Source organism: Palaemon carinicauda, chromosome 19, assembly GCF_036898095.1.
Source record: "Palaemon carinicauda isolate YSFRI2023 chromosome 19, ASM3689809v2, whole genome shotgun sequence".
NCBI lineage: Eukaryota > Metazoa > Arthropoda > Malacostraca > Decapoda > Palaemonidae > Palaemon > Palaemon carinicauda.
Genome location: NC_090743.1, coordinates 13,984,217 through 14,011,006, shown reverse-complemented (window position 1 = coordinate 14,011,006; position 26,790 = coordinate 13,984,217). Strand labels below are relative to the sequence as shown.

At 41.7% G+C, this 26,790-nt stretch overlaps 1 long non-coding RNA gene across 1 annotated transcript in view; it reads right to left on the bottom strand.

Moving 5' to 3' along the window:
- Positions 1 to 10,766: 10,766 nt before the first annotated feature.
- LOC137658143 (uncharacterized) overlaps positions 10,767 to 26,790 on the bottom strand; it is a 42,929-nt gene continuing 26,905 nt past the window's right edge. Inside the window, exon 2 of the long non-coding RNA XR_011047259.1 lies at positions 10,767 to 12,244. This is a non-coding gene — a long non-coding RNA (uncharacterized lncRNA). The remainder of the gene's footprint in view (positions 12,245 to 26,790) is intronic.

Sequence of the window (26,790 nt, the reverse complement as noted above, 5' to 3'; positions counted from 1 at the left end):
AAGAATATTATGTTCAATATCTATCTCTTTATGTCTAATTCACCAGGTAAAAGTTAATAAAATACGTATTTTGACGTTCAGTGTAATTTTTCAATATGTAGCAAATTAAAGTGTGTTTCTTTTTTACCCGGCCAAAGAGGTACGAGCGGTTGCATTATTTCTTCGTTCAAGCCACTAAGTCGTACACCCCCCATCTAGACCGGGTCAGTCGTAAAGCTCCCACCATCGACAAAGAACTCTCAACCTTCAACCTCCCAAAGTTAAGGATTTGTGTAAATATGCTTAGTATTCAGGGCCTATTGGGTTCCAGCATGATTACCTTCGATTATGCTAAAAACCCACTCCGCTTAGTATATAGCTATTGTTGCTCTTGTGAAAGTAAAAAAATATCCCAAATATAGTGACCCACGGGGATTGTATGCGCAGCACATCCACATAACTCTTGCCAGAACAGGGGAGCACTGAAGTAATGCTAATTTTACGAGCACAGCGAGCCATGACAAAACATTCCCACCCAGGACCCTGGTTTCCCACTGGGGTCTAAAAACTAGTAAACGGGTGGTTAGCCCAAAATAATCATGATAAAAAATGGAGCTGTCGTTCTAGGGGACTCCGAAAAAGTAAGGTGACGAGGGTAGACCCCATCATCCTGCATAAGGGTATAGATGCTTGATCTTGATCTAGACTGAGCAGATGTATTAGGGATGTAGACAATACCACACACCAAGTTGTATTCTTAAGGAAGGAAGCAATCCCAATACCTAATCTCTCCCTTCTTGTATGAGGCAAGAACATAGTAGGATCATCCTCACTAGCAGATACATTGCTAATACGTACCGTTCCTTCTAACTCAATTGAGTAAGAGTAACGGACCAAAGACTTCCTTTCCCTCGGACAGATTTTCTTGATCGTGTCACCAAAGCATCTCTTGAACATCCCAAGGAAAGAGAGGGATGAAGGCAGCTGCCTACATCCTGATCAGCAGTGCTTGTTCTTGGTCTCCAATACCAGAAGTGTGAGATCCTGTGCCTTGTACTGGAAGGGAGAGGGAGGGGTATTGCGGTTGTAAACCAACGGTAAGATTGTGAATTCGTTCAATTGTGACTTATGTAATTTATGGAACATTATTTGTAAATCTACACATTTACAAAAAAAATTTCAAACCCTTTCTATACAGACTTACATCATAGACCAAAGATATAAATCTGTATGCATCCAACATTTTCTGGGCTTCTGTTTGTTACCGATTTAATTTCATTTAATCAATTGCTCTCTTCTCTGCCGATTTTCTCCATGCAAACAAACACAGAATCTGCATATGGATAGGATTTTTCTAATCGTACCGAATAATTCTATCCTTTTTCTGTCCGCATTGGCATACAAGTAAAACCCATGACATTTCAAAGAAATTAGTGTAAAACGAGATACGAAAACCTAAGGTCATCTACTTTGCCCGTCTTCACTCATCGCCTTCAATCACCAGTAACCGCATGCTATTTGACTGTACAGTATACGCGAATCCATACTTTGTGAAATTCTCTCGGGTATGTGCATTTAATGTGCTTTTTTTCCCCCGTCGTCAACTACGGTATACGATTTTTCTTATTTTTTTTTCTATTTTTAGCATGATTACAAAATCAATGCTAAACTACGTAGTGAAACATTAAAGGGAACACTGATTATTAATTTGCATTTATAATTTATTTTTAATTTGAACTTCTTTACAATTGTTATAGGAACGTCTTATAAGCTCAAATGTTGATTGACTGATATTTCAGGGTTCAAGATGGGAAAACAATACAAATAAAAATTTAGAAAAAGTGTGATTGCAGGTGAAAACTTTTATAAATTGGCTTGTGGAAGTTCCAAATGACTAGCAAATGTCATTGTAACTATTGTAAGAATGATATAAATGCAAAACTCAGATATTCAGACATGAATCATCAAGGAAGCATAAAGCAGCCATTCCAGTTGCAATGTCTAATGTAGATAGGTCGCAATTACGTCCAGTGAAAACTAATTTGAAAACCGATGTCTTTGAGGCTGGAATTGCATAGTTTGTAAGCTGTCATTGTGCAATACAAAACTGTGACCACTTAGTTGATTTGGGCAGAGGTCATTTAGCTGACCATGAAGTTTGTGCCAATATAAAAACGCATAGGACCAAATGTTCTGAACTCATAAACAATGTTCTCGGTGTGCATTTCAAGGACCTGATTCAAGATATATGAAACGGAAAGTACAGCCTACTAATAGATGAATCAAACGACATCACAGTGAATGAGCTACTAGGAATAGCACTTATATACCACAGTAAGTTCCACAGCTACATAAAATCTACTTATTTCAGCTTTGTGCCATTGGAGAAGTGTGATGCTGATAGTATTGCTAAGGTAGTGAAATAAGAGCTTGCTGGAAACAAACTTGACTTAAAAAAACTTTATTGCTATTGGAACAGATAATGCTAGTGGTATGGTGGGTGTAAATAATGGAGTGTTCAAGAAATTAAAGGAAGATCCCTCACTACTGCTGATAAAATGGACTTTTCATTCCCTGTATTTAGCTGTGTCTCACGCTTCTTCAAAAATATTACCTCGACAGCTGGGAAAAAACCCTGTCTGAGTTAAAGAATCTCCTGATGGAAAGGTGATGCCTTCTGTAAACTGCCATTGTATATAGTCTCAAAAACGTTCAGCTCTCCAAAAATACAACACCACATATAAACACAAGCAGATAGTTTCAGCATCAAATGCAGCACCACAACTCAGGTTCCCCACTAATAGTTTACACCTTCTGATGCTTTGAAGACTGCTGAGCTGGAACTTGCCATGTCACTTTGTTGCCACTGTTCTGTGTCAACTATTGGCCACCTGGGAGAACTGGTAAAGAATGGAAACAGCAACAGCCTCGAAAGTATTGAAATACACAGAACAAAGTGTAGTAAGCTTATTACTGAAGTTACTGTATAGCTCCTTCTTACAAACAAGACCTTAACGAAGACATACAGGGAGAGAAATTTGCTCTTCTTGTAGACGAGACCACTGATGTATCTACTGATAACTATACCTGTATACCTGTAAGGTATTGCAGTAAAAAAGAAGATAGGATTGTAAGAGTTTGCAGAGCTTGTCTCTTATCTCAAGACGCAAAAGGTGAAATCACTCTTCATTGCTATAAAAAAATAAATTATAGTACTTGGTCTCGGCCTCAAAGACTGTATAGGATATGCAAAGGGATGGTAGGGGTAAATAATTCAGTGTGATCACAAATTATAGAATAATCCTCTAGCTGTGGTTTGGTTAGATGCATGTCTTTCATAGGCCCAGCGTGTTCAGCACGCCTTCAACAAGTGTCTTCAAGCTTAAGATTTTTAATTTCTGAAATTCCAAAATGGTTTTCTAAAAGTACACTGCACAGCGAAGCCTACAACTTTCTGGTGGTGGCCACTAAAGAAACGTCTTCCCCCGCCCCAAATCCATCAAAAGTTCTGAGCCAGGTGGACAGATCGAAGACCTCAGATCTCCCATTCCAGAAATATGTACAAACAGATGAAATAGATTTACTTGAGCAACAGTATCGGAACATAATGCATGTAAACTGGTTTAAGAAAGTGTATTTGAAGTGAGCATTCCAAATGATACAGTACAGTTCTGGGTGGAGTAAGATGATAATCCAATGCGCTTGGGAACCATCCTTTCAGAGAAATTGAAAATCATTCACTATCATGTCTAATGCAAAGGTAGAACGCATATTTTCCCAAGTAACTAATGTCTAAACTAGATCAAGGAACCACATGGGTACACAAATGCTTAATGATATAATTTGTGTCCGAACACGTTTACACTTTCGTGGACTGCAGCAAAGACTTTAAAGTAACGCCAGCAATGCTAAAAATTTTCACATCTCGCATATATAAAAATGATCCAGAAGAGGGAGGTGATAGAGATGATGTAATTGAGGAGCTGAGAATGTGATAAATTATTTTTCTTTTTCGTAATACAGTATATGATTGCCAGGGTATACTGTGATACTATATTGTTATTACTTTTAAATATATATTTCAAAGGTTTTCTTTTATTTATATTTTTATTACTAAAATTACAATACATAATTATTTTTAAGCACCAAATATGTACATCAATTAATTTAAAGAGAACATCTACATAGTAATAGTTTGGCCTCTTATTTGGCCCTCATCTTTTTAAGGTTTGGTCTTTTTGGTATTGTTTTAGCCCTTTAAGCTCGGGAAAAATCTGGCAACCCTGCCTGTTAGGTCGTTGTGCGCTTACCCCTCACCCAACAAACATCCAATGTTTGCCTAGTTAAAAGTTTAATGGTTGCTCCAGCTTCACTAAAGTCATGCTCCTATTAAAGGTTGGTGACTTGCATTGCATGTAGGAACAAATACATTCACTAGTGTCAGATGAACTAACATATTAGAATCGAGACAATGTGAACATAAAATCATCCTCCTTTCATCTTTAATGATGAGCTTCTGACCTGAAGCTAAGACTCCTACCCAATGACTGGTTCCCCTAGGATTCCAATGAACTGACCCTTGAGCATAGTTCTATTAAAAGGTCCAAACCATTTTGGTGGTGGCTGCAGTCACTCATGACAATCAATAATAGCTTTATATGTAAATCCCTTCTCCCAATCATTAAAGCAGCTAATTTTCACAATCGCGTTAATATCCCCGACATTTATAACAAACTATCACTTAAATTTATTCAGAAGTTGAACAGCAAAAGGGGAGCAAGATAATAAAATAAGGAGGATAGGTTGGATTTATGGAATTGAGGCACTTGTGTCTGAAAGACCATTCAGCATCCAAGCGTAAATGTAGTTACAGTTACGCTATAAAGTAAAAGTTACTAGAAAGGACAGCTAGATGGAGGAGAGGAAGTGAGATCAGAGGTAAACTAAAAAGCTATAAAGTGAGTGCAGCTAGGTATCGTAGAGGGCTTCACAGTGCAGGAGGCGCAGGCCATGTAAGCGGTCACATGGGCTGCAGAGGACACGGCTTCATGGTTGGAACTCTGGTCAGCGGCCCTAGTTTCGCTCGTCTTAGAAAACAAAATCAGGAACAACAAGGCCGGGAGCAGTTCCTAGAGCTGGCAGTCTCTGTGTTGCGGGCGGTAGTTTTACTGGCGGGGCAATCACACACTGCGGCGTCGAACTGGATCCTTCGAAGGAGGTACATAGTATTATATAGGCTGCCGAGGCAACTATCGAATGGGGAACTTGAAGAGCTTTGAGGGAAGCCACAATCGCCAGAGAGGCCCTCTTCCCAGAGGACATGGTGGAAGAGGCCCTGGAGAAGTGGAGGGGGGAAAGGCATGACGCCATGCTCCTTGGGGGCCCTCTTTGGCATCGGGGACCTCAGCACGCCCCCCCATACTGGCCCCGGGAGCACCACAGGCCCAAAGCCCAGCCAAGTGGGCATCCTGTGATGCCTCACATCGTGAACCCTTCCTCATCCCGATGGGCCCCCTGTCGCAGACCCCCTCACCTCAGGAGGATTGATTCATTTAAAGTTTTCAGGCATCCTGACAATTAAGGTCATTGACGCCCCACCTCAGGAGGACAGAGACCAGCAACCGGAGGAAGCAAGAGCAGAGCCCCAGCCAATCGAGGGGCCCTGGCTCCCGATTCTTCAAGAGGAAGTAGGGGACGAGGCCTCTCTCCACACCGCTCTACAGGGCTAGGGGGATGCCTCAATGTAAGGTATAGAAATTGGGTAAAGGAAGAGGCAGACCACTAGACGGTTCAAGTATTGAGGAACGGCTACTGCATCCCCTTCAAGGGCCCTACACATCCTTTGGTCTTGGGACTCTAGGTCTCGCCCCTACACATCAAGGAGGAAGCACGGCAGAGAACCTTGGAGGGGCAGGTTCAGGACCACCTCACCAAAGATGCTATCCAGGTGGTGCCCCCAGAACAGCTGGGCTTCTTCAGACAACTATTCCTGGTGGAAAAGACCTCAGGTGGGTGACGACCAGTGATAGACCTCTCAGCCCTCAACCGTTTCGTCGCCAAGACCACATTCAAGATGGAAACAGCCAGAAGGTCCCAGCAGCAATATATTATTATTATTAATAAATGCTAAGCTACAACCCTAGTTGGAAAAGCAGGATGCTATAAGCCCAGGGGCCCCACCAGGGAAAATAGCCCAGTGAGGAAAGGAAATTAGGAAAAATAAAATATTTTAAGTACAGTAACAAAATTAAAATAAATATTTGCTATAAAAACTTTATCAAAACAAGAGGAAGAGAAACTAGATAAAAGTGTGCCTGAGTGTACCCTCAAGCAAGAGAACTAACCCAAGACAGTGGAAGACCATGGTACAGAGGATATGGCACTACCCAAGACCAGGGCTGCCACTGATGGGGGAATTCCCCCATTTTTGGGGGAAACTAGTCTCAGCTGGGGGAATGTGATAGAAATTTGATAAGAGTCGAATTTTGGGGGAGTTCAATCATTTATACATTAAATAGTAAATGAGGAAAACATCAATCGAAATATGTTAAAAATAATATAAATTATACAAGTTGTGAAATTGTTTTGTAAATGTGTGTAACATACTACTCCTGTTTCATATCAGACGAATGTTACTACACGTAATAAACCCGTATGATTCTCGCTCTGTTCCAGATAGTGTGTTGAGTGGCGCCAGCTCACTTGAATGTGAACGAATTTTTGCACTAAAAGTAAACATTAATGCTGCGATGTAATCATTTCTGAATGAACATTTTCTGATGGTTTTTATATCAATCGTCTTCTATTACTAAAATTTACCAATACAAGCACAAATGTAGAAATTTGTTATTCTTTATTCTGTAGAACAGACTTAACAATTAATGAGCAAGCATTGCTCTTGTACAGACTTTGTCAGGCAGTGTGACAAGAGAGTTAAGAGCCAGCTGCCTTTAGTACATTGCGTCGTTAATTGCTCGTTAATTTAGTTTGCGATATTTCCTTTAATTCTGCAAAAATGAGTGATAAAAGTGAACCACCGTCGAAAAACTAAGGTTTGCGATATTTCCTTTAATTCTGCAAAAATGAGTGATAAAAGTGAACCACCGTCGAAAAACTAAGGTTTGCGATATTTCCTTTAATTCTGCAAAAATGAGTGATAAAAGTAAACCACCGTCGAAAAACTAAGGTGTATACTCAATCATTTGAAGAAGAATGGTTCGATGTTGCAGAACTAAATCTTGGTTAAAACGTGATGATGCAGAACGAAGTAGTAGCTATTACAAGTGCTGCTACATTTCTTTAAAAATTTATAACAAATCTATGTTGTTGAAGCCTGCAAGTTCTGCAAAATACATTAAAAATACGAATGTTGCAGTAAAAAACACTGATTCTCAAAGTTTATGGTGAAGGAGTCATCTAGCGAATCACAAGCTATCGCAAAGAGTGAAATTTATATTGCTGCATATTTTGCTAACATAACCTGCCATTTTCAAACGTAGATCACTTCCTAACATTGAGTAAGAGAGCCTTCCCTGACAGTAAAGTGGCTCAGAAGTTGTCAATGAAAAAGACAAAGTTATAGGTAATTCAGCATGGAATAGCATTTCACAAAAAACAATTTCTTGATAAAATTTGTAAACAGCAAAAATTCTCTATAATAATAGATGAGAGTACAGACATATGTTACACGAGTTTTGGCTGTTGTGGTTCGTTTTTTCGACTTGAATGAATTAGACGTCGTAGATAGGTCTTGGTGCTGATAATTGTTCAACATTGATGGGAGTCAAAAATGGCTATCAAAAGTTACTGAGAGACAAAGTACCATCTGTATTTGTAATAGGATGAGTATGTCATTCCTTTGCCCTATGTGCTAGCAATGCGGTTAGTGTTCTGCCTTCATATTTTGAAGGGTTTTTGAAAGACATATCATATTTCAACCGCAGCAGCAAGCGAAAAAATTATTTCGAGCTAATTCTGGATACGGTATCAGCTCCAAGGCACAAGATCGCCAAATTAGCACAAACAAGATGGCTCTCCAGAGAAAACTTTATAAGCGCCATAATTGAACAGTATGATGCACTTTCGGTTTATTTTCAAACCGAGTCGATGGAGGATAAAGTGGACGGAGCTCGACGTGTGTATGAAACGTTGAAGAATTGTGGGACAAAACATAAGCTTCTCTTTTTGCAGCACATTTTGAGGAAAGTTAACTCTCTTAACGTAGAATTTCAATCAGAAGAATTCCATCTGCACAAATTATATTTTATGATAACTTCAGAATACAAAGTTTTGCTCGGTTGTTTTTTGAAGGAATCTGTTCTTTAAAGTGTCAAACTTTGTGATATTGACCCAACTAACAAGAGTTTTCACAAGACACTTGAAGATGTGAATCTGGGAGGAGCTGCGATGGCTCATCTCATCATAGAGCCGTTACCAACAGAAACTCTTTAAAGATTCAAAACAGACTGTTTGAAATTCCTTGTCAAACTTTGGGCTCAGATCAGAAAACTATTTCCACTCGATGAAAATGATGTCATCACCCAACTCAACATCTTGGATCCAGCCATTGCCTCTAACATAAATGTTTCGCCGCCGACAATAACAAAGCTGTCAAATATTTTTCCAAATTTAGTGCCACCATCACAGGTGAGCAAACTCGATGACGAATGAAGAAGTTTTAGACTCGTTGTCAAAGATACCACAATCACAGAGGGGACTGTACCACGTTTCTGGTAAAATTTGGGCTCAAAGACGGTTTGGGTAATAAAAAATTTCAGCTTCAGTCTAAGTTCATGACAAATCTCACTTGTTTGCCTCGCTCCTCGGCTTGTGTAGAACGAATACTGTATTCTCTCAAGTTATTAATATTAAAACAAGAAACACTAACTCTTTACTGGCAGAAACAGTTGCTGCTCGAATTCTGGCAAAGCAAGCTGTAACAAAAAACAACACAGTACAAATTGGGAGCCGAGCCAGGCTTTGATAAAAAGTTGAAAACGGCACTACTCATGCAATTTATAAAAAATACACGGAAGAGACCAACGGTGACTGCAGAAGATGTAGAGGAGGCACAGCAAGAATATAGTAATAACTAAATATGGTAAGTAGAACTCATTTTCCTATTTATTGTTCGATTTATAGGTACTTTCAAGATATGGGGGAAATTTAGTAAATTTGGGGGATTTTTTGCCTGAAATATGGGGGATAACATAAAAGCTTAGTGGCAGCCCTGCCAAAAACTAGAGAACAATGGTTTGATTTTGGAGTGTCCTCCTCCTAGAAGAGCTGCTTACCATAGCTGAAGAGTCTCTTCTACCCTTACCAAGAGGAAAGTAGCCACTGAACAATTACAGTACAGTAGTTAACCCCTTGGGTGAAGAAGAATTATTTGGCAATCTCAGTGCTGTCAGGTGTACGAGGACAGAGGAGAATCTGTGTAGGCAAAGGGAAAGAACCGTAACCAGAGAGAAGGGTCCTATGTAGTACTGTCTGGCCAGTCATAGGACCCCATAACTCTCTAGCGGTAGTATCTCAACGGGCGGTTGGTGCCCAGGCCAACCTACTACACATAGGAGGTCACATATAAACTATGAAACGAGACTTAAGTTGTGGATAAAAAGTGGCAAAGCATTCATCGACCAACTTCATAAATTCCACTTAATACTTCAATTAGGTCTCAGAATAAATATTAACTATCCTCCACATTCAGGCACTTAAGAATAAACCTGCGCTTTGGTACCTTTAATTAGAATGCAAGACCAGCATCTCACATTGGTTAATATGTGAAAAACTCTAAGCAACTGTACGAAAGAACGTTTGATGTACAGGCCTACTAAACTGGACGAGTATTGCAAGGTCTACGTCATCCTTTTTTAGTATGGTGAAGAATTAGAATAAAGGAGCCTTTCATAGTAATACCAAGGTAAAAAAAAAAAAAAGAATTTAACATATTTTGGCATCTTATCAGTATTAGAAAATTGCATGAAAGCGATTAATAATTTAACCCTTAAAATACATCCTAATGCACATAAATACATCTGGTTAATGTGTGCAAGAACATTTTGTAAGGTCGTTAATAAATATTCATACATACGCTTGGCGTATCCAACATATCATTTAGTAAATTAATTAATAATGTTTAGTAAATATAATAAATAACATTTAATAAACACCTAGAAATACCCTATACCTACTTATTAAATGGATAAAACATTATATAAATGCTCGTTATGAATATTTAAGGCGGATACAAACACTTAAAATCGTAAAAGAAAACATCCAAGAATCGGAAAAATCACCGTAAATGTTTCGTAAACTGTTTCGTACAGGCATGTAAAATATTTAACAAATGTTCTTTTAACAATTGAGCAGTACACTGTCTATGGTTTCAAGAGTTGAGACCTCAGATATCAGGACATTGTTTTACCTTCTTCAAAGACTGGTGTTGATTGATTGATCGATTGATTTGAGGTTTTCTGGCATCCTGACATTGGTTGGTGTTGAAACCATAATGCATTTCAAAAGTAAAAACATCCTGTAAATCTCGTAAAATGAAATTTTCAATTTAAAATAAATTTTTGAATATACTTGAGTTTAAGCGCAAGCGGAACCAATGCTGTCACTACCACCGACAGAGAAGAACTGAACTCCTGGAGAAGTATATGCGGTATCTGGCCGATAGTCGGCGCTAGTGGGCACACCTGGCAGCCATCATGGCGATCGCTCGCGAGTTTTTGGAATCTGTCGACCGTCGGAGACGTAAGCTATATATATATATTCACCGGCTAAGTTTAATATTTAAAAACAGTTTTTGTGAATAAAACCTCATGAACAACAACGAAGTGAAAATACACACATTACTGTAACTTCAAAAAGTAATTCCTATTTCACTCACAATTGGATAAACTAGAAATGGAGGTGAAATACATAATAACTGCAATAATGATTTTCATACCTTGTAGGATGCATCCCCATGATCTTGAAGACGTGACTGAAGCCACCCAGAGTGATAGAGAATCTTATAAATAATTGTTCTATGATTCAAATGTAGAGGATTTACTCAATAATGAATTTAAAAATACTATTAGCCAATAATTTATGCCATTCTAAAATGGATAATGCTTGATCAACTTTATAGCACGAAAAAAGAATCGTTAATGATATTAACTTCTTAAGTGTACATAATAGAGCAACCGGGGAAAAAACTTACAAAACATAACGCTTCGTGTTAAAAGTCATTCACTGAGGATTAATAATCCAGAATGAACAATTCAGGCAGAACAATAGTAAAGAAAATTATAATTTTCGTTAATCAAAATAATAAGATTTTGAGAAAACATATGATGGAAAGGTACAACGATAAATAAATTTTCACAGATTCCGGAATATACAACTATCATTAGTAGACAACTTTCCATTTTATTTTTCAAATTAATTTCCACTGGACATTCAGCCTAACCAAAAGCCAAAGGATAACTGCATTGACAAGCAAATTTGACTGGTAGCAAATGATTAAACTCCGAGATTAAATAATCATTACAGAAATTTAATAACAATAATAATCTTATTCTGGTATTTTGAAACCAACACAATATGCTTTACTGTACTTAATTGTTTACATCTTCCTAGCGAAATTTACAGTTACTACGTAATCTACAAACTAAAAATAAAGTAACTATTAGAATAGCGATAATAAAAAAACAACCGGTGTTACACAATCATTAACGAAACTTGCAAAATAATTCTTTAAAGACAAATGGATCACAATGAATAGAGATTATACAAAGGTGATTAATTGGATTCTCATAGTCAACTCTATTATCAGTCTGGGTAGCCTCTGATTTATACCATTTGCTGTTGGAGTCGAATACATCACAAATAAAATACAACAGACAATTGAAGTTATTTAAAAAATATTAAACAAACAATATGTTACGACATTCGTCACACCAACAGACAAAAATAAAATACTATAACATACTTGTAAATGTTTCCATAATTATGAAGTAACCTACCACCATACAACAGAAGTCTTCAATTATTTTAAATCCAAATCTTTTGTCATTTTTAGGCTCAAGGTTCATAGAAGATCCACTGAACCTTAATGTCTGAACCCTTTGCCACCTGGGAAACCATTAAATCATAATCCACAAAAACATAATCATGGGATAAGAAAGTAATCTTTATCTTACCTAAAAATCCAAACTAGGACATGGACTCCAACAGCACCATGGTACAAACCAAACTTACCTGTCACCGGGGTAGCCTGAAATATATAAAAAAAAACAATTTTAAACTTCTTATAATTAATAAAAGATATAATCAAGGTGATAATGTTATACACGTAACAATAAGAGTATGGTGGGTTAATTAGGTAAACTTCAGAAAGTCAAGTAATCAATCTACCTTTGTTAAAATAAGAAAATACAGTACATGCAAAATCGTTTTGAACAGTCTTTCTTCGCAGTTTCAAAGAAAAAAAAATCAGGATAACTTGCTGTCTAGAAATTTGAAGATAGAAGCTTCTCAAAGAAAAAAATCAGGATAATTTGCAGTGCAAAAACTTGATAGAGGTAAGTAACAATGTCAAATTATTTTTCAAAGTCAAAATGACCCAAAACCAATTTGGACAAACATTTTTAATAAGATTTCTTTTAAATATAGTCGTAAGAGAAGCTAACGGACAAATCAATCATTCCTAACTGGTCTACACAATAAGATAATAAAATGAGAATTTTTTTGTGCAACAGCTTTCATCAAACAAGATTCATTCATGTTGGCTAACCTTGCAAAGAAATGCTATCAGTTATGAAATTTAGCATCAATCCTTACTTAATTCACAAAACCAAGAACACTGTACGAGTACGCTAGAATTCTGCTCGTTCATGGGTGTTTTTCGCCATTACATATGACCAGTTCTTGCCAAGACCCAAATTTTCTCAAACCATGTTAACGGACAAAAGACCTCAAGTGTTACAGCTTGTTATGTGCCACACACTAAAACACTGCACAAATCAGCAACAATAAAATGCTAAGCTAGTAATAGCTCGACCTTAAACTGCGTTGCTTTCTTTCAGCTTGTAAATCCATTCGCCATGGTCTCTTCCTAACATGACAAATTCGTAGATAATTTGTATTTTTCCTAACTATACAAACCTTAGCTATTTATCACGGGTTATACTTTCGGCAGAGCTGAAATGATGCGCCATTAAAATTTAGCGAGGGTTAACTACCCACACCGCTAGTTAGCGGGGGATGGGGGGGGGGGGGTTTGGACTTCACGGGGGACAGGGCTGGCGGGCAAGTTTGTATAAATAGCTAAGGTTTGAATAGTTAAGAAAAATACAAATTATCTACGAATGTCATTTGTTCCGTAACTGGAATACAAACCACGCTATTTATCAGGGGTGACTCACCCATCAGGAAGGGTGGACATCTGTGCCAATCTGGCTTTTGGCTTTACCGGGGGCTCCTTATCTGAGTATGTTAGTAGTACTAAAAAATAAGGAGTCGCTGCCCTCTCTAAAACCTTGCTATGCAAAGTCTGCAGCCTACACAAACTGTGTGTTGAGACATGCAGAAGTGTGACTGTCTAGGTAAAGTTATTCCGAGTCTATTGTAGGATAATCTGATGTAACCAAGACTTTCCCAATACCACCTCGCCAGGGTATGGGGACGCAACAGTATTAGCTTAATATTAGGTACACAAGGGAGCATGGTTTGCCTGCAGTGGTTTGAGGTCAGCTTATGCGAAGAACCCAGGATGCTGCTTTCCCCACGAGAGGGTAGGATAAAGAAAAGAATAAGAGCAAGTCAAATCTTTTCATTCACGCAGACTAAAACCGGGTAATAGTGCCCTCAACCTTCTGCTACTTGTCCAATAAGGAGCTTGAGGTACACAACCAGCTTTTGTGCAGCCACCACCGGACCAATAGAGATTGTATCGAGTTGCTGTGGGTCACGTCTTGCAGGAGAAATGTTGTGAGTCACTTGGAGCATTCACATCCCTTCTTGTAAAACATGCGTCACAGAGTAATCTGCTAAGAAGGACCAGGAGCATAGCTATGCCCCTGACATAGTTAGTCGTCATGTTGAGATGATGTTTTGGTGATCCTCCTTTAGTCTCTCCCAGTGCTGATGACAAGAGAAGGGACCCGGGTGGGCTATTGCCGTTTTCTTTAGGTAAAGTCTCATACCTTACCCTGGGTACATTAACAGATGATCTGGATCGTCCATTACCGAGTGGAGACTTGTGTAGGATCAGTCACCTCTGGAGACTGTGTCTGGCGACATACTCGGGGATGAAACTGAACATTGCCTTTCGCCTTTCTCATTAATGGGTGATGTGGGAAGAGAGACCATGAAGTTCCTTGACTCGTATGGCTGCTGTCAGTGTGTGTAGGAACATTGTCTTCTTAAACCAGGTGAAAATTTGTTGACTGGTGAAGTGGAACATAAGGAGGTCTCTTTAGAGATCGGAGAATTTGAACCATGTTCCGAGAGGAAGATCTCAACTCCAACTGGAGAAAGGCAAGTTGTAAGTCCGTACGAGTTAGGAGAGGTCTAATGATGAGAAGACGTCCCTTCCTTTCAGTTTGAAGGTGAAGGATCAAGGTTGAGTGATCATCTTTACCTGTTGAAACTGAATAGGAGGTCTTTTCCTCTTGCATATACTGGAGGATTCCGCTATTACTGGAATAGAGGTATCGAGTGGAGAGAGAGACTTCCACATGACACCAACCAACAAGACGTTATACTGCCTGGTAGACTGATGCTGAAGAATTCCTCATATCTAGGCAACCTTTTCGCAACTCATTGTGAAAAGCCTCTGTGGGAGAGGAGGTACTGGGTAGTCTCCAGGCGTACAATCATAGCAAAGCTAAAGCTTGTGGTAGGTGTCGAAGTGGGTTGTCTGTGATGTGGAGAGGGTTCTCTTGGAGAGACTATCAGGAGCTGGAAAAGGTTGGAAAAGGTTTGGAAACCATTCTGGGTAATGCCATAGCAGAGCTAGGCGAGTCTTTGAGAGGCTGACCGATATTCTAGCCTTCTCGAGTGCCCTTTTCCAGACAAAACAGGGACGAGATGTAAACGTCATTGTTGTACCCAACATTGTTGCCAGAGAGCCTTGGGGTCTAGCGCTGGGGAGCAACGGCAGCCTGAGGTTCATCAGCATTGCGAACAAGATCCCTAGTTGGAGGACCCCGTAAAGTCGGGACTTTGTCGGCTACAAGGTGATCCAAAGACCATTCGGTATACCTTATCTGAGATGCTGTGCACAGATTGTTGGCGAGCACATTCTACTAGTCTGGAATGAAGTGGGCTGATAGTGGTACCAAACAGACTTTGGCCCATCTTAGTGTTTATACTGTTAGATGGGAAGAGGCTACGAGCAAGTTCCTTCTTGCATGCTGATGTGAGCCTCTATTTGGTGTGTGATGTTGTCGGCCATCACATCATTGAGTGGTCTGTTAGGAACCGATGAGGCTGCCGAAGGACTGGAAAGTTGGCCTTCATCTCTTAAGAGATACAAGTGAAGGTACTTTCTGACTCTGTCCAGATGGCTGAGGTTGTGTGGTGCAGCATTATGGTCCCTCCTCTCTCCATTTGATGTGTTCCAAGCCCAGCATCAAGTCCGAGGGGTGGGGAAGGATGAGTAGGTTATACCGCTCTCTAGATTCTCGACCGACACCCATCCCTTGAGGTTCGTCCAAACTTCTGGTCCCATGGGGGTCAGAATGTCTGGGGGATCGAGGGCCTGATTCCAATCAGACTCAAGTCACTCTGGGATGGGAGTTGTTCTCATTTTTGAGGTTTTGTGGAGATTGGTGTCTAGAATCATTCCCAGATACACCAGTCTTCTGGGAGGGAAGAAAGGAAGACTTCCGCAGGTTTACCTTGATCAATGGATCTTTGTAATAAGACTTCAGAAGTTCCAGTGCTAATGCAAGGTTGCCACTGAGTCTGCTAAGGTCAGTCAGTCGACCCGAAACGGAGGAAACAAGAGGCCGATCCTGTGAGACCGGGATGGATGTAGTGGGAAGACCGAAGCACAGTGTCCTGAACTGTTGTTTCTTGTTTGTCTAGACTGAATCTTCCAACCTTCTTAGGTGGATGGTTTGGGCCTTGAAGTATGTGTCCTCTAGGTCCAGAGTGCAAATGAAGACCTGAGGTCTTAGCCCTTGTTCGAACTCCAACATGGTGTGGACATCGACCCAAAGGGACAGCTCCTTGCGGATCCTTTTGCATGGAAGATTGTTAATGCTGGAGTCTTGACTCGTGTCGTATAGGATCAGACGCGATACCCAGCGTAAGAATTCTTCCCCGAGAGAGAATTCCTTTAACTAACAGAAGTAAGGCAACGCTTAGCCTTACCATGCGCCCTGGTGGGATTATTGATGCTATTCCTTAGAAACAATCAGGCGAATGTTAATCAATGGTTAATGGTTGGGTATCGTGGTTACTGTGCAGTTGGAGAGTGCTCGCAAGTAGTTTCCTGTCGACAAGCCGTTGATGAGGGTTGTCGAGCGTTTGCCGATCACTTTAGTGTGATGGCGAATGGCCAGTAGCGAGAAGTATGTTTTATACCTTCAGATCTAGGGAACTACGGGCAGTGGTTGACTAGGAAATCAGTCACAAACTGCTGGTGAATTGCCAATGATCAGTGAATCGACGGTCTGTGAGCCGATGGTGAGCTAGAGATCAGCACGCTGACGATGGGTTGGTCAGAGATCAGCGAGCTGAGTTCAATGATCGAAGATATATGAGCTGCCCATCGGTGATCTAGTGATCAGCAAGCTGATGACTGGTTATTGACTAGCAATCGGAGATCGTTAGTCATTGGAGGGACTAGAGATCAAAGATCAGCGTTAAGCTAGTAATTTGCGATCTGGTGATCTGCGACCTTCAGCAAACCATGAACTAGCTTTCAGCAAACAGTGATCTAGAGATCAGACTGTTGATGCTTTCCTGTATGCTGACGGTGGTCTGTCAAGGAAAAAAGAAACTTCAGGAGACAGGGACCAAGGATTCCCCATTTTGATTCCCCTTGTAAGATGGAATCTTCGGGATCTTGAAACCATCTGTGAAGCCTCTTTCCTCTTTTCTTGGCGGCCATGTCATGCATTTGCGGGGAGAGGAATGTGGCAATGGTGACCTGTCCAAAAAGGTTTTTTCATATTTTCTGCCTACTGTACGAGTGTGCAGGAGAGTACTGACTGGAGCGATGGCACACAGGATGATGATGGTGCTCAGTTTCTGCTGAAGCGCAGTTTCCAGTAAATGTGCAGAAGAGCGCTGGAGAGCAGGCAAGCGCTGGCTCTTTGGCAAGAGCTGGCGCATTAGATCTGAGACCACAACTGCGCAGGAGGGCGCAGGAAAGTGGGGAAGAGCGCTGGCGCGCAGTAAGGCACTGTGTAGTTTTAAGCAGTCTCCTTAGAATGCGCCGAAGCGTGACTAGTGCGCAAGGGTGGGTGCATTGGCGCGCGCGAAGACCAATGGCGCGTGTGGAAGACTGTTGGCGCGTGCGCATTCGCGTGGTAGATTGGAAGGTCAGCTGGCAAGACCATCAGGAACTGGGATGTGCCCTTTGGAAAGGCGAACAACCACCGATGGCAACCGTGAAAGGTCCATAGAAGAGTCCAGGACCAGAGTCCATGGACTAAGCTACAGCGCAAGGTTGCGCTGGTAGGATGATCAGGAACTGATGACGCCCATGAGGCCCGGTGGACCAGCAAGCTGACCTTAGCAAAGTGATCCTCCGAAGAGGTGTCTCTTTGAGTGGCCTCTCTCGCGACCGAGAAAGGTGAACACTTCGTAAGAGACTTGCCTAAGACTGTGCTCCATCGCTGAAGGAAGAGAGACTCAGCCAGAGGGATAGAGTAGTCGAGGCGAAGAGCAATCAGAGTCTGTGATGTGGTTGGATCAGCAAGCTGACCTTCAACAGTAGCGATCCTCCAAAGAAGTCTCTCTATGAGTAGCCTCTCTCGCGAACGAGATGTGATCACTTCGTAGAAGAGACGATGACGCCCATTAGGGCCAGTGGATCAGCAAGCTGACCTTCAACAGTAGCGATCCTCCGAAGAGGAGTCTCTATGAGTGGTCTCTCTCGCGAACGAGAGAGGTGATCACTTCGTAGAAGGGACTTGATGACGCCCATTAGGGCCGGTGGATCAGCAAGCTGCAAGCTGACCATCAACAGTAGCAATCCTCTGAAGAGGAGTTTCTATGAGTGGTGCCTCTCACGAACGAAAGACACTTCTTACAAGAGACTTGATGATGCCCATTAGGGCCGGTGGATCAGCAAGCTGACCTTCAACAGTAGCGATCCTCTGGAGAGGAGTCTCTGTGAGTGGCCTCTCTCGCGAATGAGAGGTGAACACTTCGTAGAATAGACTTCTTGACGGCCATGATGACGCCCATTAGGGCCGATGGATCAGCAAGCTGACCTTCAACAGTAGCGATCCTCCGAACTGGAGTCTCTATGAGTGGGCTCTCTCGCTAACAAAAGAGGTGAATGCTATGTAGAAGACTTTCTTAAGATTGTGCTCTGCCCCTGAAGGAAGAGAGACACAGCAAGGGGGGGAGAGAAGTCTGGGCAAAGGCAGCAACAGCAGTCGGAGATGAATTTATTAAGATGTGGGAAGCTCTCCCTCGGAAGGGAGAAACCACCTCACACCTGGGGAGGAAACTTTCCCTCGGAAGGGAAAGTTGTCCAACCCCTGGAGGCAAACCTCCTGGTTAGCATTCTAAGATGATCTGAAGTGCTGGTCATGTTGTCATGGGCGTACTTCTAGGGTATGGATGACATCCAAGACGACATCCTCTGAGGGACGGCAGTGACAGCAGATTCCCCATGCATGAACAGAACAGCTCTGCTTCGTCAGCACTCTTAGTTGAACGAAGAAAACTGCATAGTTAACTGGGAAAAAATAAAACTAAATATTTAACAGCAAATTCCCTAAGGAGGAACGAAGAGGAAACCCAAGGGAACAACATAAAATAAGTATTGCGCCCTTCCTTCCCCAGTCGACATCCACGGGAGAAGGGGGGGGGAGCGGAGTAACTGTAATAAAAAAACAGAATTACAATTATTTCAATCAGCTAAGAATATTCACTAATAGTGAGAACCACTGATCCTCTGAAGGGAAGTGTTCCCCACGGAAAAAAGCTGAAAAGTTAAAATGCGTGCGAACGACACACATTATGGCCGCAGGGTTGGTGGAGAACAGCGGCACATGCCGTCATCGCACAGCGGACAGTCTGTAAGATAAAAGATACACGAGTATCTTAAAGGAAAGCAATTAGGGGCCGGAGGTCCCAGTGCTTAAATATTATAAAAGTTAATATCATGGTGATAAAGTTGAATATATATAGCTATAATTATCCTGAATGGAAGTAAATGAACGGCACAGGGCCCGAATGCTGTTACTCTATATATATCCAACCCATGATAAAACTATTCATATAAATGCCTTAAAGATATTGAATAAAGGCAAATAGGGGACCCTGGGGGGTCCGGGGGCTTATAAGTCATATATCAAATAAATGATAAAAATTATTCATATATAAATGCCTTAATAATTGAATGAAGGCAAAATAGGGGACCCCCCCCCGGGGACCCCGGTGTTTAAAAAATCAAATAACAGCTTTACTTGACAGTAAAATTATTAAATTAAATTAAAGTAATAAAATAAATTAAGTCAGACCGTAGTCGTGATCATATCATGGAAGGCAAGGTCGAGAACTAGGATCGTATATAACAGATAAACGTGACTAAAATATAAAGGGAATCCAAGTAATAATACATAACGTTGGCTCCGGGGCTCGGGGCTCAACTAAATAACTCGACCGAATGGTAATGAATAAAAGCTACTCCCGGGGATCCCGTAATGAAAGTCTTTATAAACATATATATATCTATACGAGGTCCGTGAGGTGCGTGACAGAGGGGGGAAAGGGATCTTAAAAGGGTTCGTGACGTGCAGGACCAAGAGGGAGAAGCCCGTACACAACTTAATAAACAAATAACATAAGGTACCACGGAACGAGCAGCAAACTTCCCGCCGATCGTCGGCCAAACGAGCGACGGAAACAAAACGACTACGACCGGGTAGAGTAGTGAAGGAAAAGTAATGTATGTTAATGCATAATAATAGAATGCCTCACAGATCAACGGGAACCGCACGTGCAAAGCGGATGCCCCCGGGAGGAGTACATAGCGCTATAAGATATCGGCGGGAGGAGGCTAGGAGTGGGTTGGCTCCGGGACGATATCAGGTATACCAACCTGCCAGACCCACGAGTGATATGATCACGTGGAAAGACTATAACACTACAAAAACATAACACATGGTAAATAAGAGAGGAAGGCATGCTGGATGATAATAATAATAAAATTAGCTATAACTCAATCGTAAAACAAACGAGGGCGCGAACAAGACAGGAAAAAACCAAGCCTGACAGCGCTAGGAGTAGGCAGGGCTACTAACAGAACACAGGGTCAGTGAAGTGCTAACAAAATGAAAACTAAAATGTAATATCCGACTCATGAAAGCCCCTCGAACTAATGCAAGCATACGAATGACGTTAAAATAATAAGCGAGTCCGTGGCGTGCGAACGTAAATAAGCCAAGAGATGATATGTGGAAAAGAACGCCGATAGCGATCAGGCATGCCAACCTCCAAAAATACGCACATGAATATGAAATAACTGTTATCATAAAACAGGACAATATAAAATTGATACGGTGAGGGAACCGTGGCGATCCATAAAGTTCATAACGAGAAACAATCAGTATGGAGGACTTATTGAAAATCGTTAAGAACGAACGAGAGAGAGAGGGGAAGGAGCCTATCCCGAGAGAGACCCAGCAAGGTCGTGAAAAATAAGCTGAATAATATAAACAAAAATGGATAAGGCCCCCTCCAAAATCTCAAAACTCATAGATCTGGTACTTAACTTAGATGTAGTGACAGTGGAGTCGGACATCTTGAGGTAAATCCAGAGAAAAACCAGCGAAATTCACACACAAGACAAAATACGGTTATCAAACTGCGTGCTATTAAAGGAGTGACGTCACTGGCGTGGGATTGATAGTAGTAGTACGATGTTGAACGGCACCTCGCTGTTCGGGGATTTTGACAGGAGATATCTAAATGGTGCGAGGCCTCTGGTTGTGAATTATCACGCCCCAGTATTATATCGACACCTTATACAGGTGAGCGAGCTGGGTTCAACCTGGCATTCCCATGCAATTTTTTCTCTGGTAATATATAGCAGTTATATACCTTAGAAATGGTGCTAAAGGAGCATTTCACTGGGCGGCACGGGTCTCCCGCCCAGAACTAGATTTTTCCTACATCAAAATCCCTTTTTTAATTTCACTAAAAATAATTGAGACAAACAATCGGAAGCGCAACCTAACCTGCGAACGGGAAAGGTGCTCTTCGCATTAGTACAGTGTTGTTTAAAGGTAAACGATCTTAAGAAGAGAAAGACCGTAGTCAATCTCTGAGAGGCCACATTCCCTTCACTCAGTAACCCATGTTTCCCGTAGGAAAAGGGAAAAGGCGAAGACAATAGTCGAAAGAAGAGGGTCCAGGCGATGACGATTCCCCTGCGGCAGCCGAGTCAATGGTTATATGCCAATGGAAGACCGATGGACCAGAGAGGGAGAGGTCGTTCCCCACGAAGTGTAACCGTGCTGGCCTTGTTCCGGTGCTAATGTACACAAGTGTCGTCGTATATGTATCACATGCACAGCACAAACACTGAAAAGGAAACTTATCCCATATCTATACATAAACATTAAGAATGTTTTCATATATATATATATATACTGTATATATATATATATATATATATATATATATATATATATATATATATATATATGTAAGAAAAGGTAAGTTAAAAGACAAAAATTAATGGCAGTCCAGAATAGGCGAGGAGGAAGAGTAGAAACAACTGCTCTCGATCCGAGCCAAAAGTAAAGTGAACTAAATCACAGGTGTGTGAGCGGGAGTGGTAGAAAGCTAGCCCCCCTAGCCCCATCTAACTAGCGGTGTTGGTAGTTAACCCTCGCTATATTTTAATGGCTTGTCATTTCAGCTCTGCCGAAAGTATAACCCCTAATAAATAGCGTGATTTGTATTCCAGTTACGGAACAAAATGGTATTTTCATTTTAAAATAAATCTTTAAATATACTTACCTGGTAGTTAAATATATATAAATTTATCCCGCCGATTCATCGTGTGCATGGCAGAAATTCAAAATTTGCGACAATCGCCGATAGGTGGCCAGGTGATCATACCTGTGCACCCTCTATCCAGGTACAGGTACCTGGAACCATTCCCATTTATCCTCAGAAATTCCATGCCCCTGTTTTCAGAGGGGAGGAGGGAGGGACCTTTTATATATGTAACTACCAGGTAAGTATATTTAAAAATTTATTTTAAAATGAAAATACCATCTTTAAATTTCTAACTTTCCTGGTAGTTACATATATACTGTATAGCTGAATGTCTCTTCCAAAATCGCTTTCATACTTGTTGTGTCTATAAGCCATCGAAGTTGCCAAAGCTCTTACTTTGTGTGCTTTGACTTTGAGGATTGGGAAGCTTTTCTCGTCACAGTTCTGGTGAGCTTCCCTTATTAAATCCTTGATAAGGAACGCCAGTGCATTCTTTGACAAGGGTAACGAAGGTTTCTTCACCAAGCACCAAGGTTGTCTGCCTGTCCTCTCATGTTTTTGGTCCTCTACAGATAAAATTTTAGGGCCCTCACTGGACAAAGGCCTCTCCTTTCCCTGTCCTACTAAATGAGTTACCCTGGTATGGTAAAGGATCTGGGCCATGGCTGAGAAGAATTCTCGTTCTTGGCAACAAAACCTAGTTGCAGCGAGCAGACTGCATTCTCTCCATTGAACCCTACATTTTTGCTGTTGCCAACGCAACCAGGAATAGGGTATTCTTAGTGAGATCCTTCCACGAAGCCTTGTCGAGAGGTTCAAACCTGCTCGAGGTTAAAAACATCAGGACTACAGTACATCCAAATTCCAGAGGGGGTTGGGTTGTCCTTCCTCTTAACTGTCTCAAAGGACCTTATGAGGTCCGAGAGATCGTCTCCCAACACATCAATATCTCTGTGACGGAAGCTGAAAGCTAGCATGCTGCGGTATCCCTTGATAGCTGATACTGCTAGTTTCTCTTGGGTTCTTAAGTGTAACAGAAAATCTGCCAGTTGAGTTAGAGAGGTACTGGAAGAGGAAATGTGAACTCTGCACTATTCCCTGAACACGTCCCACTTTGACTGGTACACCTTGATTGTGAACGTCCTCCTCGCTCCAGCGATTGCTCTTGCAGCTTCCCTCGAAAAGCCCTTCGCCCTTGCCAGTTTTTCCGATAGATGAAAGGCAGTTAGATTGAGAGCGAGGAGATTTTGATGGTATCTCTGTATATGTGGCTGTCTGAGTAGATCATTCCGACAAGGTAATGATCTGGGTGTCTACTAGCCACTTCTGTGAACCAGGGTCTCATGGGCCAAAACGGAGCTATCATGGTCATGCGGGCGTTGTTCGACTCCCTGAACTTCATGATTCTGTCTAGGATCCTGAAAGGGGGAAAGGCGTACGTGTCTAGTCCTTCCCACTCCATGAGGAAGGCGTCCACTGCCACTGCTTCCTGGTCTGGGACTGTAGAGCAGTAAACAAGTAACCTCTTGTTCTCTGCGTCGCAAAGAGGTCTATTGACTGTTCTCCCCAGAGATTCCAAAGCCTGCTGCACACCTCGTGATGTAGGGTCCATTCTGTCGTGAGAACCTGTCTTCCTCTGCTGAGAAGATCCGCTCTGACATTCTTCTCTCTCTCTAAGAAGCGGGTTATCAGTTATATTGTTCGCTTTTGCCCACAGCAGGAGATCTTTGCTGCCTCGTAAAGGGAATCCGAACGAGTGCCTCCCTGTTACCTGATGTAGGCCAACGCTGTGTGTTGTCTGCTTTAACCTGTACTTACTTGTTTTGGACCTCCTCCTGGAAGTGTATTAGTTTTAGATGAATGGCCACCAGTTCCTTCACGTTCATGTGCCATTTCTTCTGATGGTCTTCCCATAGACCCGAGATCTCGCCCTTCTGATGAAGTTCGAAGCCTTCTAGTAGCTTGTTGGGGTCATCCCACCAACTCAACTGATTCCTGATTCCCAAAGGGATCGGAATCCACGTCTCTAGGTCTTGGTCTCTTGTCCAATAACTTGACAGATGGAACTGAAGTGGATGTAGATGTAGTCACTTGTAGATCCTCCAGACACTTTTCTTGCAACCTGGCTCTGATTAGCCAGTCGTCCAGGTACATCGATATTCGTACTCCTTCCAGATGTAACCAGAGAGCCACGTTCGATACCACTCATGTGAAAACCTAAGGGGCTGTGCTTAGTCCAAAACAAAGTACTCTGAACTGAAAAGTTGTTGCGTGATGTACAAGTTTCAGCTATTTCCTGTAGTTCAGGTAAATTGAGACGTGAAAATACGTGTCCTGCAGGTCTATCGACACCATGTCGACTTGTCTGGTGCCTGCTAGGACTGACGCAGATGTCTCCATAGCAAACTTGACTTGCTCACTTACTTGTTCAGTGGAATTACATCCAGAACGGGTCTCCAAACCCCCGAGTTCTTGGGTACCAGAAATAGTCTGTTGTAAAATCCCTCTGACGAGGGGTCCTCTACCACTTCTATTGCTGCTTTCGACAGTATCTGGTTTACCTGCTCTTGAAGAGCTGCTGCTTTGCTCCCCGAGTATGTAGCTGTCAACTAACAGCTCTGGCGAAAGAGGGGGGCTTCCTTAGGAAGGGGATTGTATCCTTCCTTCAGTACTTCGACTGTCCAATTGTCCGCTACCCTTTGGCTCCACTCTAGCTAGTAGTGGGATAATCTGGCTCCCACTTGTGTCTGAAGGTTGTTGAGTTCACTTTATGGGTTTCGGTTGCTGTTTGGGGTTTTATGAAGTTGCCCTCCAGCAGCCATTCTCTGGCTTCCTCACAAAAGGGCTGATGCGTGGGAGGAGCTTCCCTCTCCTTCCTGGCTAAAAAGTTTGCCGGAAGAACTTTCCTTGCAGTCCTTATAATCAGATCTTGCGTTGCTTGTGCACAAGAGCTGCCGCTAAGTCCTTCACTAGCTCCGAAGGGAAGAGGCATTTGGTCAAGGGAGCATACAAGAGCTCTGCTCTCTGAGCGAGGTCATTCCTGACGACAGGAAAGAAACGGCATAGCTCTTTTCTTAATAATACCTGCTGTGAAAAGGGCTGAGTTCGACTATCCCGTCCCTTACAGCTTTATCGAGACAGGCAAAAAGGTGCATTCGCATCTCGCTCTTCTCGTCTGTAACATCTGCGAGGGCTCCGAGAGTCAAGTCCATCAAACTGAAGACTTCAATTGTCCTGAAGAAGCCTTTCAGCAAGTGGTCATTTTCCGATGTGGACCACATAACTCAAGTCTTAGATATGGCTGTTCTACGCGAGGCGTCTAAGAGTCTGGAGAAGTCCTTTTGGGAAGAGGCAGGAACTCCCAAGCCTAGAGCGTCCCCAGTCTCGTAACACACGCTAGATCTAGAAGCCAATCTCGTTGGGGGAAGGAAAAGGTTGTCCTTCCCTGTTCCTTTTTCTTCAAAATCCAGTTGTTCCACGTAAAAAAACCCTCTTCACCGATCTGGTTAAAAATGTCTTCTTGAAGGAAGAAGACTTCCGAGGTCTACCCTTCATAAACTGCGAGGGCGGGCTCCGAGGAATGAATGAATGAATGATTAAAAGTTTTCAGGCATCCTGACATCTAAGGTCATTGACGCCGGTAACATTTAATTTATGTATACAAAAGTAAAAAATGAAATAAAATAAAAATTTAAAGAGTATTCAATTCATATCATAAAAATTGAATGTCATAAAAGTTAAATATTTTTCAGAAGACCTGCTTCTGAAAGAAATCTAAAAATGCCACTTGCATGGTAGGACACATCATTTCCAAGAATCTTGGCAAGGATGAACCTGCTACCCTCACCTCGAACCTCAAACAAATATCTATTCCACAAGATGTTATAATTGGGGCATTCGGTCAACAAATGCCTTACTGTTAGAGGTACTAAACAGTGGTCACAATACGGTTGGTGTTGGCCCTTCAGCAGAAACTCATGTGTCAACCGAGTGTGACCAATACGGAGACGACAAAGAGACGTCTCCCATTTTCGGGGCATCATATTATACCTCCAAGGAGATATGTCATTTGTTACTTCCCTCATTTTATTGCCATCTTGACTATCCCATTGCTGTTGCCATTTATTGCAAACCAATTTCTTGATGTCAGGTAAGAAATCATTACAGGGAATGGGATACCTTCTTGGCAGCAACTCGGATGCAGCCTCCTTAGCCAGTGAATCTGCCTTCTCATTCCCGGACACACCTACATGTGCTGGAACCCAACAAAATTCAACTGTTATACCTCTCCGTCCAATAAGGAAAAGCCATTCTAAAATCTTTAAAACTAGAGGGTTATTAGAATTAAAAACTTCCATAGCTTGAAGGACACTCCTTGCATCACTAAAAATTGTAAAATTACCCTCCTCCTCCAACGCTATTTTCTCAATAGCAGTTAATATGCCATACAGTTCGGCAGTAAATATGGAAGCGGTCAGAGGAAGTGCACCTCTACAATTAAAACTATTACTATGTACTCCAAATCCAACGCCAGCATCAGATTTGGAGCCATCAGTATAGATAAAAGTTGATCCTCTATGTTCTTTAACATGTTCATTAAAAAGAGACCTGGCTTCTATG